The sequence below is a fragment of the Corella eumyota genome, chromosome 7 (assembly GCF_963082875.1).
Source record: "Corella eumyota chromosome 7, kaCorEumy4.1, whole genome shotgun sequence".
NCBI lineage: Eukaryota > Metazoa > Chordata > Ascidiacea > Phlebobranchia > Corellidae > Corella > Corella eumyota.
Window position 1 is genome coordinate 8,596,354 of NC_137496.1, and position 20,120 is coordinate 8,616,473.

General features: G+C 33.1%; 2 pseudogenes; one reads left to right on the forward strand and one right to left on the reverse strand.

The window, feature by feature from the left end:
* The first annotated feature begins 409 nt into the window (after window positions 1–409).
* LOC145760290 (uncharacterized) lies at window positions 410–5,246 on the forward strand (annotated as a pseudogene).
* Window positions 5,247–5,627: 381 nt separating this feature from the next.
* Window positions 5,628–6,355, reverse strand: LOC145760291 (uncharacterized; annotated as a pseudogene).
* Between the last annotated feature and the right edge of the window lie 13,765 nt (window positions 6,356–20,120).

The following is a 20,120-nucleotide window of genomic DNA, read 5'->3' on the forward strand; positions in this document are numbered from 1 at the left end:
AGAAATGTATTATGTACTCTACTGCTTTTTATTGAATTTGAAATTTTTTTTAGAAGGAAGACGCCGAAAAAAAAAATAACAAAAAAAAAACATTTTTATTTTATGCAAGATATAGGCTACATTAGTAGTTAATTGAATAAAATACAATTGTGTTTATTTAAAAAATGTTATTAAAAATGTTGTATGCCCTACACCCCAGTTACTAATAGCTTTAAAGGCACACCTTAAAATTGTTCCCATTATCAGATAAAATAAAAATTTTATCTTCTTAGTAATATAAAAAAATAAAAAATTTGGAATTTGGACCCCCCTAGTCGTGCTGTGACCTTCTAAAATTAGCCCCCCCTGTCATTTTGCCCACGAGCCGCCACTGCTTCCATCTGGTTCTAGATCTTTAAATAGAGATAATATGACTGAAAAGCCTGAAACAAGCCCATATATGGTCAGTATAAAAATTAAAAGAATACTTGACTTGTTAGTGTTACATAAAATATTAAGAAAAATCTGAGTGTTTTTAAAAAAAAAACAACCCAAATAAAATTTTACACGTTTTTTTAAAGATTTACATATTGGCAAACGAAAAAGTGCACCTGATGTTTTGTCATTTAGTCAGTATAAGTCGAAAAAGGGATCACAATGGAAACAAAGAGTAACAAGAAAAACAGAAAACCAAAATGTTTGTATTAATATTGGGATGCTGGAAAATGGAGGAAAGGATTTTCATCTGAAGCCCGTCAGGGGCCAAACAGTTGTTATAGATGTGGAAAAAACAGAACCTGTTCAATCCATATTATGTAAAGCAAAATAAAGATATCTTCAATTCTTTCCAAAAGGTTACAAAGATGGGGCTACATACCTACTTGCATTTAAAGATGGCCGTATTGTTGATTTTTTGCCAGGAACTTCCGAACCTTTTACTTTAGAAAAGTACAAAAAAAAACATTGGAAAAGATTACAAAAAAATGGTTTTGTATCTAGTTGAAAAAGAAACTGAAGAGGACCTTACAACATGTCATGATAATTGCTTGTTTCCAGACCTTTCCAGTTCTTCTGTGTTGCAAAGTACACTAGAAGATTACCTTAACACTAACGAAATGCAAAATCTGCTTGTTGACCAAAATGATTCTTTAAAGCAGGGGTCGGCAACCATTTTCGCACTGCGGACCGGGTTAAAATTAACAATTTTTCGCGGACCGGCTTTTAAAATACCACAAATATTCAGCAATGAAAATTTATTACAGTTTAAAATAGTTTGATTTAATGAGAACCTTGAGCTTGTTTTGCCGCAACGAGACGCTCCCACCGAGGAATTATGGAACTCAATGACACCCGCAATGTGTCCCTCACGTCTAGTCTGTTTCGTGGTTTTGTCTTTGTTGCTGCCATCACAGAAAATCCAGACTCGCATAAGTAGGATGTCGGAAATTGCAGCAAAGTTTTTAATGCTTTTATGGCAAGGTCAGGGTATTCTGGCAAAAGCTTCATCCAAAACACTGGTAGAGTAGAGTCTTTGCATCAAAAATACATTTTAGGCTACCATCATTTGCAATGTCTAGCATCTGGTCTTCTTGTCGTACAGGCAAGGTGGATTCACCTGGTTTGAAGATAAATGGATTACGGATCCATTTCTTTGCGACCCGAGGGTCTTTAAGGCTAGGAAAATAGCGATTGAACTCTTGTAAAAGAACACGCAAGTGGTTGCTAACAAGATCGAAGAACGCTTGCTCAGGCTCGCTGTCTTTCAAAGTCTCTGCTATTGTTTGAAACATGTCAAATACTCCTTTGTTCACGCGCCGTTCCCACAATTTAAGTTTGTCTTTAAATGCAGCCACTTTATCTGCCAACTTGAATACAGTTGTCATTTTGCCCTGGAGTGAAAGATTTATATCGTTGAGCAGATTAAATATGTCACACAAGTAGGCAAGTTTGAGAACCCATTTTTCATCACTAAATTTGTTGGCAAGATCTGAATTTTTCTCCAATAGAAAGCTTTGCAGTGGTTCACGCAATTCAAACACTCTGCCACCTTACCTCTGTGTGCAAGAGAAGGCATTTGTGCTCTGCATCCATGTCCTCACATATTTGCTCAAACAGCCGGGTGTTAAGTGCATGAGCTTTAATGAGGTTAATCATTTTAACTACGTCATTGAATAAACTGTGAAACTCAGGGGATATTTTTCTTCTTGCCAGCATTTCCCTGTGAATGACACAATGAGTGGCCTCGCACTCTGGTGCGACCTCCTTAATCCGAACAGTCAAACCAGACAGACGTCCAATCATGGCTGCAGCTCCATCCGTGCACACGCCGACACAAAAGAACTAGTTCAGTTTTCCCGTGAAATAAACATTCAGAGACTTGAATAATTCGGAGGCTGTTGTGTTTTTTTGCAGCAACAAAGCACATAATGTCCTCATAAATATCCTCTTCATGAAGATATCGAACAAAAACTAGCAGCACAGCTTTGTTTTCAATATCTGTAGACTCATCACACTGAATTGCAAACCATGGTGACTTTACAACCCTCTTTAATAATTGAGTTTCAATGTCTTCCGCCATATCCTCAATTCGTCTTGCAACAGTGCGAGACGAAAGAGGAACGCGCGCTATCTTTTTAACTGCCGATTCTCCTAAAATTTCACGGCAAATATCAGAACACGCAGGTAAAATTAATTCCTCTCCAATAGTAAATGGTTTATTCGTTTTAGCGATGCGGTGAGATACCAAATATGATGCTCTTAGTGCATTTGGATATGTTAATACAGCAGTCCTCAATAATTGATTTTCACCTTCGTGATCACGTTTCATTCTTTCAAAAAACTCCAAAGGTTTATTTTCTAATTTGGGGTGCTTAGTTTTCATATGCCGAAGTAGTTTTGAAGGCTTCATTGCCTCGTTTGATAAATTGCTGTTGCAAATTAGGCAAAGCGGAGAAGGTTTTTTAGAATCGATAGTTGAAATAAATCCGTACTTTAAGTACGATTCATTATATTGGCGATTGAAAGAAGCTTTCATTTTTTTGGCGGTTGTAGGCCCCTCGTCCTCGACGTCAGTTTCTTCATGTGGTGTTGACCTATTTCCAAAATAACTCAGCATAGATGTTTGTTTTATACTCATTTTTCTTAGACTCAAAATTTAAATATTAAAGCTTTTTAAATCTGTAAAATTTCATCAGTCAAGTTTCATTAACAAATTTCTACTCGATTTTCCTAAATTAACTGCCACCGTAGCTTTGCGCTAATTTCTGGCTTTTCCAAAACCTAATTCCTAACGTTATTTTCTCAGGCCTAACTTTTGAAGAACATTCACAAATTTTAAGAACTCCTTGTTCAGTTAATGGTCTCATTTTTTACAATGTTCTTGATCAGAAGATAATGGGTTCATAAATTTTGGCAACTTGATTTATTCCTCGTTGTAATAACTGACTGCTATGGCATGTTGCTAGGTATAAATACTGTACTTGGTATGTACCCTTTTGCCCAGCTTAACACTTAAACTAAGCTTATATTGGTAAGAAAGAGGTTTATGGTTAGGCTATTACTTTTGCAAAAACACTCACTTCGATAATAGTTAAGAAAATTGTGAACTTCAATAAAACTAAACCGTTACTTACATACGAATGTATCAGAAGTTACCAAGAACTCTATAAAGACTACTGTCAGACTGTACTATCAGGCATACTATTATGACGCAATAAGAAAACAAATAAAAACTAAAGCAAATTGCAGCACATTCGCCACATTTTTTAATTTGTTTTCTTATAATTTGTTACGCCACCGTTTACGATGCAAGTATACGAGTTATCTTTAAACTGTTGTAACAATAGATACAATTTATTAAATAAACATGTCTATCGGCTTATTAAAATCAAGTTTCGAGTAAACTTCTATTTTATAACGACTAATTCGTTTTTGTAGCGCATTTTTGTTCGAAAACAACGTTTTTTAAATCGTAAGATGTCAATGAACCACATAAAATTCGTATATTTAAGACTTTTTTGGTACTTACGAACGTTATCTAACGAAAGCACATTAATACAAGAAAAGTTAAGAGATCCGTTTATGATTTTTAAAGTTAACTTGAAAAGTTAAATTTTAACGAAAGCATTTAACCTGGAAAATTATACGGCCCGGTAACGAACTCCTCACGGACCGGCACCGGGCCGCGGCCCGGTGGTTGCCGACCACTGCTTTAAAGCAAAAAAATGAAGAAACTGATATTAAAAACACATTTTTAATGATGTGAATAATGCTATCTCCACTCTTCGTAAAAACATGGTCGATACAGACCAGTTTTTTATAGTTGTAAGAAGAGGAACACATATTCAACGCCATCTTGCTATTTGGAAAAGAGAGTCAATGAAGCAAACACCTGCTCTTCGAAAAGTTGTTGTAAAATTTCAAGGAGAAACTGGTATTGATTGTGGTGCTATTGCAAATAAGGATTTTTCTCTTGTAGTACAAGGTATTTGTAATAGTTTTTTTTCAGGAGGAGCTCCATTTGATTCTATGCAGTATGTGCAAAATGGCTTTTTCAGAACATGTGGTGAAATAATAGCTGCAAGTTTGATACAAGGTGGGCCAGCGCCGCATTGCTTTCATCCGAATGTGTATCGGATATTTACCAACGTGGACTCTATATACCTAAGCAAACTAAGTCTTGACTGTGTTATCCTAAGGAGTTGGCTTCTGGATTGGATTTATTTGGTTTATTTAGTATTATGAAGAATAATGCAGCACTATTTTCACATTTGTTTACTCTTTTTGGTGGGGATGTAGTAGATGCTAATTATGTTCTAAGTTTATTAATTCCCGCATATTCCATTGAAAAGTCTACAAAAAGGTGCACAGAAGAAAAAATTATGGATAACTTTCAGGATTTTTTAATGCATATAGAAGACAACTCTATACATGCCACTACAGATGAACCTCTAGCATATGACAACTCGGACAATGCAAATCCTATTCCTGATGGTGAAAACAATGACTTGCTTACAACAACAGCTGGTGTGTTGGGATGGTTAACTGGTCAGAAACACAAGCCAAATTTTGGGGATGAACTTACCATTTCTGTAAACTTTAATCCTGATTGTTTAAAAAATAATCCTGGTCATAGTATATGTTTTCCTTTGGTGGGGGCATGTGGTCGTACTGTTACTCTTCCCACCAAGCACATGGAAGATGCCAATCAATTTAATTTAGTATTCATCACTGCAATGTCAAATGCCCAAGCTTTTGGAATGCATTGACTAAAATGTTGTATTCATTGCTATATAATTGTACTTGTGTTTATTTTTAGTTGTTTTTTTTATTGTGATAAATATTTACTAAACTTTTATCAAAAAAACTGTCATAAACAATTTAAGCAGTCTTGTTTGGTACTATTGTGTGTATATAATTATTGCTTGTAAATAAAGTTCGTTTTATCAACAATGTTAAAAAAAAAACATTTTTTGAAAAATTTATTTACATAAGTCTACAGATAAGTTATAAACTTGGTAGCATCGAATAAAATGAACTAAAAATGACATTTAAAAAAAATTTTGCTGTAAAATGAAAATAGTAACAATTATGATCCATAACAGTAGGTAAAGCTGGCAAACTAGCCAAATGTTCACACAAAACAACAATCAATTGTCAATAACATTCATTAACTGCTGATAAAAAGTAATTGCATCCTGCCAACATTTCGGCATGTTGAGGCTCAGTTCAGATCTAACATAATCAAAATATTCAGTGTATTCATTAAATTCAGTTGAATCTGCTATTTCATTATAACCCAGTTGAATTTTTTGATCTGAGACTTTTTTAAGGAGATTAGCACACCCACCAAATTCTTCCGGCATAGAATATAGCAAGTTTGGTCGACCTGCCACCGTGTTTTGTCTGGACTTTGTTAGCCTTACAGCCTTCAGGATCAACTGCCCGTAACATTTCTTCCACAAATAATCGTGGCACTCTTAAACCTTCCATCTCCAAAGTATGCCATACTGATCTGTAACCACCACAAGATGAAGGACCGTTGGTCAATTCTTTAATGCGACCATATACATCTGGTAAAATACTCCGATCTTTCAGCCAACCACATCGCCTGAACAGGCCCATTTGAAACAAATGCCTTTTAAGTGTTCTCATACTTGATATGTGGTTGTGCCTACCTTGCAACAATTGCAAAATCTTACTGTATTTATATCCCAAATTAAAGTAATAGAAGATAACATGATTTCGATCTACCGAAGTAACTGAAAAAAAGGTTTATCTAAATTAGATTCTGTTGTGTACACAACTTACCATGGCCACAATGCGAACAAAACAGATGGTCACTTTGCACAACTTGACTACAATTTGGACAATTCATACTGTTTTAACATCAACTTTTATTTAGGTACCAAACTATAAAAATATTAAGCCTGTAATATTATGATCGTTAAAAGGGACAGTATGGGTGGAGTCGCTAAAGTCGAGTTAAACTCGAGTTAACGCTGATCGCGGATTAAACTCGGGTTAACTTTTTTTTGGAGTCACTAAAGTCGAGTTAACGCTAATCGGGGATTAAACCCGAGTTAAATTGTTAAAAAATTAACCCGCCGGTAGAGGTGGTTTAAACTCGGATTAACGTTATATTTGATGGAGGATAAACGGTTTTTGCCTCTTTTACGGTTTACTAATTTTGGAAGCGTATCGTTTTTACACGTGCACGCAAGTCAAAATTCGTCCGCAGAAGTTTTTTTGTTTAGCCTGTGAAAGGTAAACAGCTTAAAATAAGTGTAAAATGGATAGTACTAAAAATACGGGATGCGAAAACGTGTATATACGGTTTCGCACCATTCCACTGCACAGCTACCATTGTACTTTAATATTATCCTGGAAAGTAATGCAAAGTTAATATAATGTGGCTAAAATTTTACTGAAATTGTAAAGTTAGGATTTAAGGTCCAAATAAAAATTGGTATAAGTTGTTGCGGAATATTCATGGGTGTAGCTTTTTGGCATGCAAAATTTGGGTTCGGCAAGTAAAGAGCAATTAATAAAGGGTTTTGTGAAAGAGTGGAGGAAAACACAATGAATGGGTGTTTTGGAAACTGCCACAGATACACAGTATGTTTGTTGTATGTAATATTTAAATTCCATTAACTGATTAAAATTTGGTATTCATCATCAAATATCCATTTTCACTATTTGTTTTGTATTCACCTTTTTTACACCTCTTGCCCTTTTCTGTGGGTAGCTCACCCTAACTATGCAGTTACTATAGGCAACAATTTCTACCTTCGAATCAACAAACATTTGTTATTTAATAAAAAAGGAATAAAAGAAAACAAAAATAAAACAATGTTAAAAAAAAAACTAAAGTTAAACAAAAAGTATATTAGGTTAAATTATTTTTCCCCTTGTAATTTTTTTATTTTTAGAGCATAAAATTCCATTTTAATTTTATGTTCTTCTAATTTTAATTCATGCTCCAATTCTTTTCTTTTTTCCTCTCTTGCTAACTGTTGCTTAGTTATTTCATAAAGTTCTTTTTTGTATTCCAAATCCATTTTTATTAATTTGTCCCTGTCTTCCTCCCAACTACGTTTTCTTTTTAAATTTCTACTTTTGTTTTGCTTTTCTACAGAAGTTAAATCTTATCATTAAAAAAATGTTTTGTTCAAACTACAATTACTATGTAATAAAAAAATAATCAATACTGTTTTAAAATACATTTTTAGAAAATTGTTATTTTACAGTTTTGGAAAAAAATCATTTTCAAATGTAACTACCTGGAACTGACTCTAGAACAATAGAGATTTCCCCATCTTTCACATCTTGACTGACAACCTAGTCATCGTTATCCAAAGTTAAGTCAAGGGTATGTACTTGACCACTGTCATCGTCATACCTATTTTCCAACGGATGTATTTCCTGGGGAATAATGGCTAAACAAAGCAGTTAAAAAATTTTTAACACTACAATAGGTAAATAAAATTTTAATACATTTATACAAACAAATTAAACTTACATATAACTTTTTCAGTAAACGTATCAATTGGTGGTGGTGGAGGACCACCTCCTGTTTTTCTCATACTGCGGTTGTAATTTGCATACTCAGTTTTTTTTTTATTTTTCCACAAATTTTGAAGATTTTCCAAAGTTTTTTTGCACCTTGAACTAGAGCTATTAAATTGATTTGTTATTTCCAACCAGGCCATTTTCTTGGATGCAACGGAATTCGAATTTGTTAATTTGTTAGTTATGATGGGGTATTTTTTTATCAAATCTGTCAGAATTTCTTTTTCAATAAAGTCATAGTTTAAACTTCTGTTTTTTTTGTCCATTGTTCTTATTTAATAACTAAAATAAATCTAAAATTGTGTTAAATTATATTTTCATATATGTTAAAAAATAAATATGGAATTACAGGTATAAAATATAAATACAGTTTATATAAACAAACTTTTAAAAAAATTTAAATATACAATATTCTGGATATACTACCTAAAAATAAATTTAAAAAATGTATATATATATATATATGTAATATTTATATAATAAAACAAAAATTAACAAAACTATTCAAAAACTCGCTGCCTATGCAAATTTTAAAATAAGACTTTAATTAAAAAACTCTTCAACAACATTTTGCCTTGCAGCAACACCAGGCAATGAGTGTTCAAGGTTTACTTCTTCAGACATGGGGTTGCCAAACGACTCATCAAAACTTGCATCAGAATGTTGTTCCGTTTTGATGGCATAGTTATGTAAGCACATAACAGCTATAATCACTATCAGAGAGTGTTCAAGTTTTGTCCTGAGTGGTGTTCTCAAGCAGCGAAACCTCTGTTTAAGAACACCAAAAGCCTGCTCCACTCTACTTCTTGTTTTAACATGGGCTTGATTGTATCTTCTCTCCCCTGCTGTAAATGGATTAAGAATAGGGGTTAACAGATAAGGTTTGCACCCATACCCATCGTCTCCTAACAGTAAACCCTGGATACCCTGTTCTTAAAAATGGTCATGAATGACTGAATTTTGAAAAATTCTGGAGTCCTGTGTCGACCCAGGCCATCGAACTACAATGTTGGTGAAAACCCGATTCGCATTACAAATGGCTTGAACATTAATTGAGAAAAATCCCTTGCGGTTTCGAAAGATTTCTGAAGAACAGCCACCTAAAGAAACAATGGGTATGTGCGTGCAATCAATAGCGCCAACTACATGCGATCATATGAAAATTTTGTTTCACAGAAAAAAGTTCGGGGTTAACAAATAGGTTTTTTAAAGATGCAATGTGTTTGGAGATTCGGTGTACAACACCACACACTGCCGTTCTACTTACACCGACTAAATCTCCATCACTTCTCTGAAAATGGCCAGTAACGAAAAATCGAATGGTTATTAATAATTGTAGTAAAGGTGGAATGCCATGATTCCGGTTATCAAAATTACAGTTATTTTTTATTATGTGGAACAAATTTATTAACGAATCTTTTCTAAATCTATATCTTTGTTTTATTTCAATTTCATCATATTTTTCGAGCGGGTTTGACATGTCCTTTAGGCGTTTTTTTGGAATGTAGTGTTCCTCGGTTAAAATTTCAATAGTGTGAATAATTTCCATTATTATATAAAATATAAGGTAAAATATAGAGATAAACTTTAATTAATTTCTAAAAGGTTTAAAATTTACAAAATGTTAAAATTTGAAAGGTCTTTGCATAAATCTAATAGTTCAGGGCTTGAATAAAGCCTAAACATGCTTCCACTCCTAAAAAATCACTTATAAATTGAATTGGTTTAGCTGTGAACTTTTTTTTTTAATTAACTTAAAATCTGTTTAATTAGTACTAATTAAAAATAAGGGTAAAAACCACGCGTTGTGGTACATGAATTTGACAGCGCTGGTCAGTTGGTCGTTGTTGAAAAACGACGCTCCGGCATCATCTACCTTCATCATCTTATGTTTTAACCGGAGCGACATTTGACCAACCCCAGCGCTGTCATTTGTTAGTGTAGAGGCATATTCCGTGGGGAAGAGCAGTGCACCAAGCAGCGTCTTCCCCTTTCCGGCTGCTCCGTGCAGCATAAAATGCTGACTGAGCCTTATGCCGTCCTCATTGGGGTCGCGAATCTCTAACGCGGCCCCAGTGAGTCCCACCTTAAGGTCAAAGGCCTTAAGGCGGTAGCCATCGGTCTTGATATTTTTCGCTTCATTGATGATGTTGTTGCACATTTTGGCGCCAGTTTTGGGGGTCCACGGTGTCGATTGTGTTTTTAGTTTTTGGAATGCTTTTCCCATTTTGCTTTTTTCTCGGCCCCAATTCATCATCCCGTAGGCCCTCTTTACGAATGTTTCCGGGAATGTAAAATCTTCTCTAAAGAGGGCCTGTTTGAAAGCGTTTACACTTGGTTTGGATTCAAAGGTCTCCGCCACTCGTTTTACCGTATGCTCATACGAGCGCATTCCTTTCCCTTTCGTGTCATTTGATAGTTCCTTTTTTAGGACATCAGGCATTGCCGTTGGGTTTGTTTTGTAGATGTATTTGATCCATTGTTGGAGGCACTTTACGGGTCCAACCCATGGTATCACTAGACCAAGTGATCGTAGGGTGTCGACCACGGTCTTCTTGCGGATGGCCGGCGTTACCCCCTCGGCTTTCTTTCGCCAGAGCAGCCCATGGTGGTGAGGAACTACCCCGGCGGAACCTCCTTCCATCGGCCCGATCACGATTGTACAGTTGGGCGTTTGGTATATTCCTTTTATGGTGTCTGTGTATACGTTTTTGGTGTCTGTGTATACGTGCATTTGAGTCACCATTGCTTTGCTTATCGGAGTTGTCATTTCAAATACATCGAACCATCCTGTGTTATTTTTTGATGTTATTGTTACGCTGTGGGTATTTCCTCCTCCTGTTTCATCTAGTCCGGTTGTATGGGTGTCTTTTTGTAGCATTTTCACTGGGATGTCATTGAAGTCATCTCCTAGTTCGTATCTTTTCATGCTTTGGTTTGTGATTAATGGTTCTTCGTCACAGGCTGTTGCGAAATGTGTTGTTGTTGTTTGATGACCAATGTCAAATGATCTTCTGTATAACATTGTCTGTTCTTGCGTGACTCCACCATGGTGTCCAAGGGGCCCTTATATTTTCCCCATCGCTGCCTGTACGGTTCCCCTCGAACACCATGATTCCCTTTCGTCTTCCGTAAACCACAATGTTGTGGTACATTCTGGGTGCTCTTATTAAGGATGTAAATTGTCCCGGGTGTGCCGCCCCTCCTCCTGTATTTTCTGTTGCTCCCATCTTTGCGGCAGGCTCATCTTCCGTACTGTCAGGTTCAATTCCTCTTTTCATATTCGGGAATGCTTTATTATCTGGTATTAATAGTTGCTTTAGCCCGTCTCTATCAAGCCCCACCGATTCGGCGTCTCGGTCAAACCTCGCCTTTTTGTACTTGTTGATTTGGTGTTTCGCGCCCCAAGAAATTCCTTCTCCCTTTTGCTTAGTTGTCGGAGCAAGAAAACGTTTTGCCCGAAAGATAGAATTAGTAAAAGCGCTAACAACGCCAGGGATATTATTTGTATCGTGTATAAATTCTTCGTCTGCTGAGTTGTAAGTAAAGTAAGCTGCCTGACCAAACTCGTTATATCCAGCGTCGTGTTTTGCGCAAGCTGCATCTAACGCTGAATTAGGCTGTCCTTGTCGATTAAATGGCCCACAGTGAGGATATCCTGGTATCGTCCAACCTCCTAAGTCTTTACTATCTTTATGACGCTTATTTGGTGGTGGCATCTTTTATATGAGTGATTTTTCCTTTCCCGACTTGGCTTCACTTATTTCCCGTAGAATTTTGGCGCGCCAGTCGGTCGTTTCGCCCACGTCTGACTCTACTATACCTAAACCCTAGTATGTAATATAGTAGAGTCAGTGTTGAGTGTCAGTGACGTCACAGAGCTAGTCGAACTTTGTGCGGCGCTATGCGCCGCTCGACGCTCTGACTCTACTATATTACATACTAGGGTTTAGGTATGTAATATAGTAGAGTCAGACGTGGGCGAAACGACCGACTGGCGCGATTGGATTCCAACTTTAAAAAATAAAAGTAAGTTTATTACATTATTTATATCATTTAAAATAAACGAATTAATATTTGATTTATTAAAAAATATGTAAAACTTTGAAATAAATATTTACAATTTTTAAAATACTGTACATCTTCAAGAGATTTCATTACACGCCCAATCTTCAAAAAACTTCTTATTACTAGATACTTAAACACAAAAGCATCTCCATGCTTTGGATTTGTGGGTGGAAAGGTAGGTAGTTGATTAGCTTGAACTTTGTTTATTACCTTAGGATAAGTTAGAATTTAAGGTACGTTCAAAAATAGGACACATACTAATTTTTCTTTTAACACCTGTTAAACAAAATAGGTAAAAACTTAACATTAAATTTTTTAGAAAGCAAAGGTGATTGTTATCTTAAAAATTTCAAAAAGTTAACATTGAATTTTTTTATGGAGTTCGGAACTAAATGTTATTACCGAAGGTAGGCACCAAACCATTTATTAAATAAGTCAAATTTTAAGTTAAAACTAACTTAAGAGCTGGTTAATTTTAAAAATTACTATCGGACATGTTAACTTTTGTTAAAAGGAACTTTAACTAATCAAACGAAAAAGTAACTTACGAAAAATTTAAAAAAAAAAATAACTTACTCGCCAAGTCTATCCTTGATGTTGTGTACAGATTTTCTAAAAAAAATATATACTTCATTAGAATTTTGTACTAACATAATTACAATTAATTAAAAGATCTACCAAACATTTAAAAAACTGTTACTTTTAACAGCATCATTTATTTTAGATTTAGTAAAATGCTTAAAAAAAATGTAAAAAAATAACTTACTCGCCAAGTCTATTTTTCACACTGTTGTTGCCTTGTAAAAATAAACCTGGCCCTCAAGTGTGTTTCCTGAAGATTACTGTTACGCAACAGAGAATACCAACAGTCAATCACGTACGATATTTTGGTCAGGTTGATTAAGTCATACTCAACAATTTGGTAGTTTCCATTAAACTAAATAGGTATTTTTAACATGGTGGTGTCCGCTAAATATGACGCACAACCTTATAGTTCAATATCATGTAAAAACATAAAACAAATTTTTATTAAAATTGTAAGCAAACATTCTATAAGGTTGTTAAACTTAGAGAATCAATATTAATAAATTAACAGCAAGGACAAATATGTATAACATGAAGTTATTTATATAGACGTCGAACTAAAGTCAATAGAATAAACATGTCAACCATTTGTAACACATTTTTAAGATTGTATAAAACTTAGGATGATGTTGCTTACAGATTTCTACTATATTGATATAATATTTAAAATAGCGGAACAGTCGACCAAAGCTATCAGCCCAAAGGCACTAAAACCTGATTAAACGCGCTTATGAAGCCAATGAATAATCACGTAAGGGAAAGTAGTTGGCCTCCCACTGTCGCTGAAAGGCCTTCCATTTAAACTTCGTCAACCGTAAGTTAAACATTGAAATCTTGAGCCTAAGTTAAACCTAAAAGAAAGCTAGTTGTGGTTCTTTGTAAAAGCCTAAATTAAACCTTGCTTATGGGTTGGTTTAACATAAGCAAAAGTTTATATTAAAGTACATTTTTTTTAAATTTCATAAAAAAATTAAAAATAAATTTTGAAAACATAAGATAAATAGCTCCTGTGGTGTAGCATTTGTTACAAAACACAACAGTGAGCGCAGCGTATGTAAAGCATTTGGAAAAACTATATTTTACTGCGAGACGGGCAATTCGTTGGAATGTAAACATAAACGAACATTTTTACATGTAATTCTTTTATATTGCTAAACTTGAGAATTTTCGATTGGGTGGTAAGGGCTAGAAAGGCTGATTGCAACACCTAGTTTTAACAATTACTCTTTAAAATTTCACTGATATAAATGACCTACCACGGTTTGAGTAAATAAAACTTGGTAATCCGAATAAAGAAAATAATTGTTTGAAACAACTTATTACCGTAGCTGACGTCAAGTTTGGGCAAGGATGCAAATGGAAAACGAGAATACTCATCAATCACGGTTAATCAATCATTATTTGCATGAAGAACATTTTTTTTTTAATATCTTCTGTGAAAAAAGGAAGATTCTTGGACCGGACAAAGTAAAGTAATCGTGTTACTCTAGGATGAAAAAGTTCATTGTGTATTTTTATTAATGACGACGTAAACACACTAGCACAAAGCGTGGGAGTGATGGTATTTGGCCCCACGTTTTCTTTACCTGGCCGACACTTAATACTATTAATAAATTGAGTTTGATGACACTTCATATAGCTAAAAGTTCCAATCGCCAACACTTTATTTTATTATTTTGTTCTTCGTTTATTTTACAGCATATAAGATACGGAGCGTTGATCTGTTGTAATGACATAAGGACGTCTTGCTAATAAATGACTCTACTTACGAACGGCTTCTATTTTGGAGGAATTAAAATCACGAAAAACCACTGCCTTAACCACTTGGCACGACAACTGTTGTGTTCACTTTTCAAGGCAACTAGTCTGATTTTACTTAATTTATTAAATTGTAATTTTAAAACTATAATGAAAATACATTGTCGACAGGATTCGAACCTGCGCGGGCAGAGCCTAAAATATTTCTAGTCTATATTCTTAACCACTAAGCAACGACAACTGTTATGTTTAATTTTCAGGGCAACTGGCGTGATTTTAAGTAATTGATTAAATTTTTAATTAAAACGAAAAAGGCGTTGTTGGCAGGATTTAAATCTGCGCATGCAGAGCATAATATATTTTTAGTCTATCCCCGTAACCACTCGGCCACGACAACTCTTAGGTTCCTTTTTCGAAGCAGCTACCGTGATTTTATTTAATTAAAATTGTTTTAAAACTGAAAAAAATGCGAATAGATTTCTAGTCTATCGCCTTAACCACTCGGCCACGACAACTCGTATGTTTCCCTCACTGAGCAGCTAGCGTGATTTTAATTAATTAATTAAATTTGTATTAAAACTGAAATAAAAAAATGCGTTTTCGGCAGAATTCGAACATGTGCGGGCAGAGCCCAATAGATTTCAAATCTATCGCATGTTTAGTTTTTTTTAAAGGTGTTGTAGTATATTAACTGTTTCTGTAAATTGATAAAAACTTTAACAGATATGTACAACTTTTTAAATCAAACAAAAATTCAAAAAAAATATCATAACTTAACCATCGTATATATTCTTGAGATTGCATTAAACTGACTAAAATTGAATAAATTTTAATTAAAATAAAATATGCATCGTCGGAAGGATTTAAACCTGTGCGGGCAGAGTGTATCGCCTTAACCAGTCGGCCACGACAACTCATGTTATTCCTTCCTGAGGCAACTAGCGTGAATTCATTAATTAATTAAATTTAAAATAATAAAATGTTGCCGCAAGGATTTGAACCTTCGAATACAATCTTAACAGTATATATCACGGAGCTAATACTATATAAAAAATAAAAGGAGTTTGTTTTTGTTTAAAGCTATTGAAAAGCTGCAATATGTTTAATATAAAGCTGATATCTTTATGGTTGTTGTCAAATAACCAAAATATTCTTCAATTACAAAAGTTTGCTGTTTAATTAACAACTTTTTGCCCACCAAATTATGCACATCACAAAATGTCAGCGGTTTGAAAAAGTTACTTAGAATGTGCCCTTTTTCTTTTAACTTTTTCATTGTGAGTATCAACAGTTATCTGGCATCTTAATCTATGGCTGAATATTTACAGTCACTAGTACACTATGTACATTGCATATTTTTTTTCATTGGCAAACTTCATTTATGTTTTTTTTGGCAGGCGGCAGGCAACCTGCCTATAAGTCTACTTGTCAGGCAGTAAATTCATTATGATTATCTTTGAAAACTTGCCTTAATCAAAATTAAAAGCATTTATTAACACATAACTCTTTAAAAAGAATGCAAAAATTGATTTAACTTGCTGTTTAGCTCTAGTGAGACTTAAGAGCGACCTTTTCATAATGAATTTAATTTGAGAATATACCCGTTTTTTGAATCGAACGTTTTAAGGCCTTAAAACTTCCTTAAACAATAATGCAAAACTCAGTTTACGGCTATTTTATTTTTGTTTAATAGTTAAACAAAAACAATAAAATTTGTTAATATACACCGTTTGAAATTGTCAAAATATTTGGCAACTTTATGGTGGTCTTTTTCTCAACTTTTTTCTAAATTTCGGAATTCTGAAAGCAAAAACGGCGTTAAAATATTTTGTATTTGGCAGCCCGCGGTGCTAATTTTTGTTTAGCTTACACAAGTTAACTTTTCGTTTTTCGAAATTTTTTACGTAGTTGTGGCCAAAATAGGCGCTAATTTTTAATATTTTTAATAATTCTAGGGAAAAACATAGCAGAATAAATAAATTTTGTTTAAGGAAATAATATACAATTTTAATAAAAAAAATTTAAAAAACTGGTGGTTTTAGTCCCATAGACGATCCGCCATTGGCTTTAAGATCACCTGTAGTCTACAGTTTCCGAACAAAACTTTGCTATTAAGAACCTCGCAAAGTTTTCCATTTCTTTATCGGTTCTTTAAAATATATTTCTAAACACCTTAATCACATGTACTGTTTTAATGTGTGAAGTTTAACTCTATAATTATAATACATCTAAAGATATGTTTATATTATTTTAACATAGGTAAAAATTAATACATCTCTAGTTAATATAATGGTACTAAATTTTTGCGAGACTGTAAATACAAGAAACCTAAAACTTATTTAGCCTCTATTTATATTGTTATGCTTATAAGTGACATTTTGGGTATTCTTTAAATACATTAGGTATGAGTGCTATGTCATTCTTTTTACCGTTTGTAACAAATAATTAGATTTTCTTTTTAAATAAAGTATATAGGCTATTTATTTATGCTACGATGTTTAATTTTAAAAAACGAATTTTAATAGAATTTTGCTAGACAAATTGTCAAATTTTAATCAAACGAATGTTAAAGTTCTAAACCCAATTGTGGACTAACAAATAATAAAATTAAAAAAACAAACATTTTCTTCGTAGTTTGTAACGTAACCCAAAAGATATACCTTGTCACAACTCGAGTTGTAAGATCACAACTGTAAAACTACATATCTGTTCAATTAATAGGCAAAAGTGATAAAAATTCGAATTTCTGGTTGTGGGTAAATGGCCAACTGCAAATATTTGTTGCAACTTTTACGTTATTTCACTTCGTTGATAAAGTAATTTAAAATAATTATTGTCGGAATTATAAAAATAACTATGGTAACTAATTTAAACAGGTATTGCATTTTATTTAAAAAAATAATTATGTGTCCGGTTTATTACTCTAACAAGTTTTGCAATATAATTACAGTTTTATATACTTAATCGTATTATTTGAATAGAATGCAGGTTAAAGGTTATATATATATAAAACAAAAAAAACAATACAAAAAGACATTTTCTTCTTCAAAATAAACCAAATAAAAATAATAAAACACTCAAGTCAGTTCTTGGTGTGTGTGTTTAAGTTAAAATATAATTTGTAACATAATTAATTTACTTGCGTGCTATTTTAATAAGACAGACTCTTGTTTAATAGCGATTTATTATAGCCCTAGTTAACTTTGGAGCTTAATCAATAAACCCTAATATTTTATAACCTAAACTTGTAAGTGGTTTAAATCCAAAAAAACGTCACTTAGTTACCTTAATATAAATATAATCAATCAAATATAGGTTACGAGATTTTAACTGGGGATTTTACAAAACTACATGATTTTATATATTAAAAAAAATTTCAGTAAATCTTTTAGATATTATAAATTTTCAAGTCTTTTTTAGGTATCAACCAATTTTTAAATTAATTTGCAAGCATGGTCAAAATGTGGTTCTCCAATGTAATAATTTTAAATTTTATATTAGATTATAATTTATTTTGTAAATAACGATTTTCAATTTTGTCATAAAAATATTTTTATACTATGGTAACATTTGTATTTACAGTTCTTGCAAAAACCTAAGTACGTAAAATACGAGAGAAAACATATTGTTTCTATTAGTTTATAGATTGTTTAATTTTTTTTAGCAGTTTGTAAGTATACTTAACGAATTTCATCTCATCTTTTATTTTTGGCAAAGTCGTTAATTTTGGGCAGTACGTTTAAGGGCATATTTTCCATGCATCTGTACATCTTATCAGTCTTAAAACCTTTGCTTTCCCGTACTTGGTATTACCATTTTGCGTTTAGTTTTTATAAATCGTGTTTAAGTGTATTACCTGTTCTGTAAATAATTTAGGTTTAACTTTGTGACTCCATTTAAAAAAGATTCTTATCATAATTTAAAGTATTATTAATAAAAAAAATCTAAAAATATTGTGCCCTATTATTTTTTATTAGTAGTGGCCTAATTCGCAAGAAGCCAGTTTGTGGACTAACATAAAATAATCTACATTTGTTATATGTTTATTTCGTTTAACTTTTACCTAAATATTGGTAAAATTACCTTCCAAAGAATATATTGTAAAAACTTTGATAAAAAAAAAAAAAAAAAAGACTTGCTTGCAAGACATATAGCGTTACGCGCGTCACAAAAGCTTAGTGTAAACAGGTTTTAAACTTGAAACATCGGTGGTTTCGTCCAAGTGGATGCCGAAAACTTTTGTAATTAAAAAATCTGATCTGCAACTACTGAGCCAATATTTCACGGCTCATGTCTTCCATTCTGCTGCTGATAGTGTCATTTAAAAAAGAAATGTTGGACAACTTTTTTATAAGCTTTTCCGAATGATATTTGCCATCTTTAAAGGACCTGGTTTTACAATTGTTTCTGCAATGGTGTGGTATGCCCTGCTTAGTAATAAAGGGCGCAAATTTATGTGATGCTTTTAAGACCGCAGTTTGTCAATGGGTACAAAGCCGAGAACAGGCAGAAAACCCTTTTTATTGAATCTGGTTCTCTTTGCCCTTCATTTGACAAGTGTTGTGTTCTTGTATTTACCATATTCATGCAGCTTTAAGAATTTTTTTTTCTAATTTTGCTGGTGCTAGGCCAGAATTGCCTACGATTTTAGATTCTCAATATACTGATAATTCACATTTAATGACTTAATTATTTACGATATTTTGATATTTATGCTCACGATTACGATTTTTGAAGTAAAATTAGGTAAAATAGTTGCTGATTTTTTTAAAAGGCTACTAGTAATGGTATAACGTCAGGTTAAAAAAGGTCAATTTTGTTAATATATGTGTACTACTACAACATGTTACTGATTTATTTAATAAATAAAATGTAGTTCCAAAATGTTTTACTATAATTAAAACAATATTTACATCTAACAAATGACTAAGTGTAAAGTGAACTTTTTATAATTGGACTAAATCGTAATAAACTAAGGGAATTAAATTCTTATTGGATTACCAGCGTTACGAATTGCAAATTTAAATGTAATTTACTTTTGCTCAACTATATTTGGCTCTAGAAAATGTTATTTTATATTTCAATTGTCCATTAGTTTGTTTGGCTTGTTGGCGATTACAATTTTCATTAAAATGCAAGGCAGCAAGTAAAATTCTACAAAATTATTGTTTAAATAATAAATGTGTATAAAACTAATGAAATCGCTATTTTGTTATTAAACCAAAAATTACCCTCTACCTGCACGCCATGCCTTCATAACAATACCCTGTCATTTTCGGAGCAAACTGATTAATTACTGAGTGAAAGGTCTCGAGAGCCGAAGTTTGGGAAGTTGGTGACAATTTTTTAATATCTTTCAATAATTTTACATTGGTTAGAATATCCTCCAACTTAGCACTTCCCTTAGTTTCTATTACAAAATAAATAGAATTAAAACATCCTAGTAATACTTGTGTTATCAGTTCTTACCGCGTATGATCCATTTTTTACATCGCCATCAACCCATTTTGCGCAGTAAGCTTATTGTGTATGTGGTTCAACAAACTTTTAATTAATAATGTCTAAATTATTAATAATGTCTAAATAACATTATAAACGATATTTTTAAGTTGCGAAATTCGCTCAAATTTTGACGCCTAATATTGTTTAGCTTGGGGCAT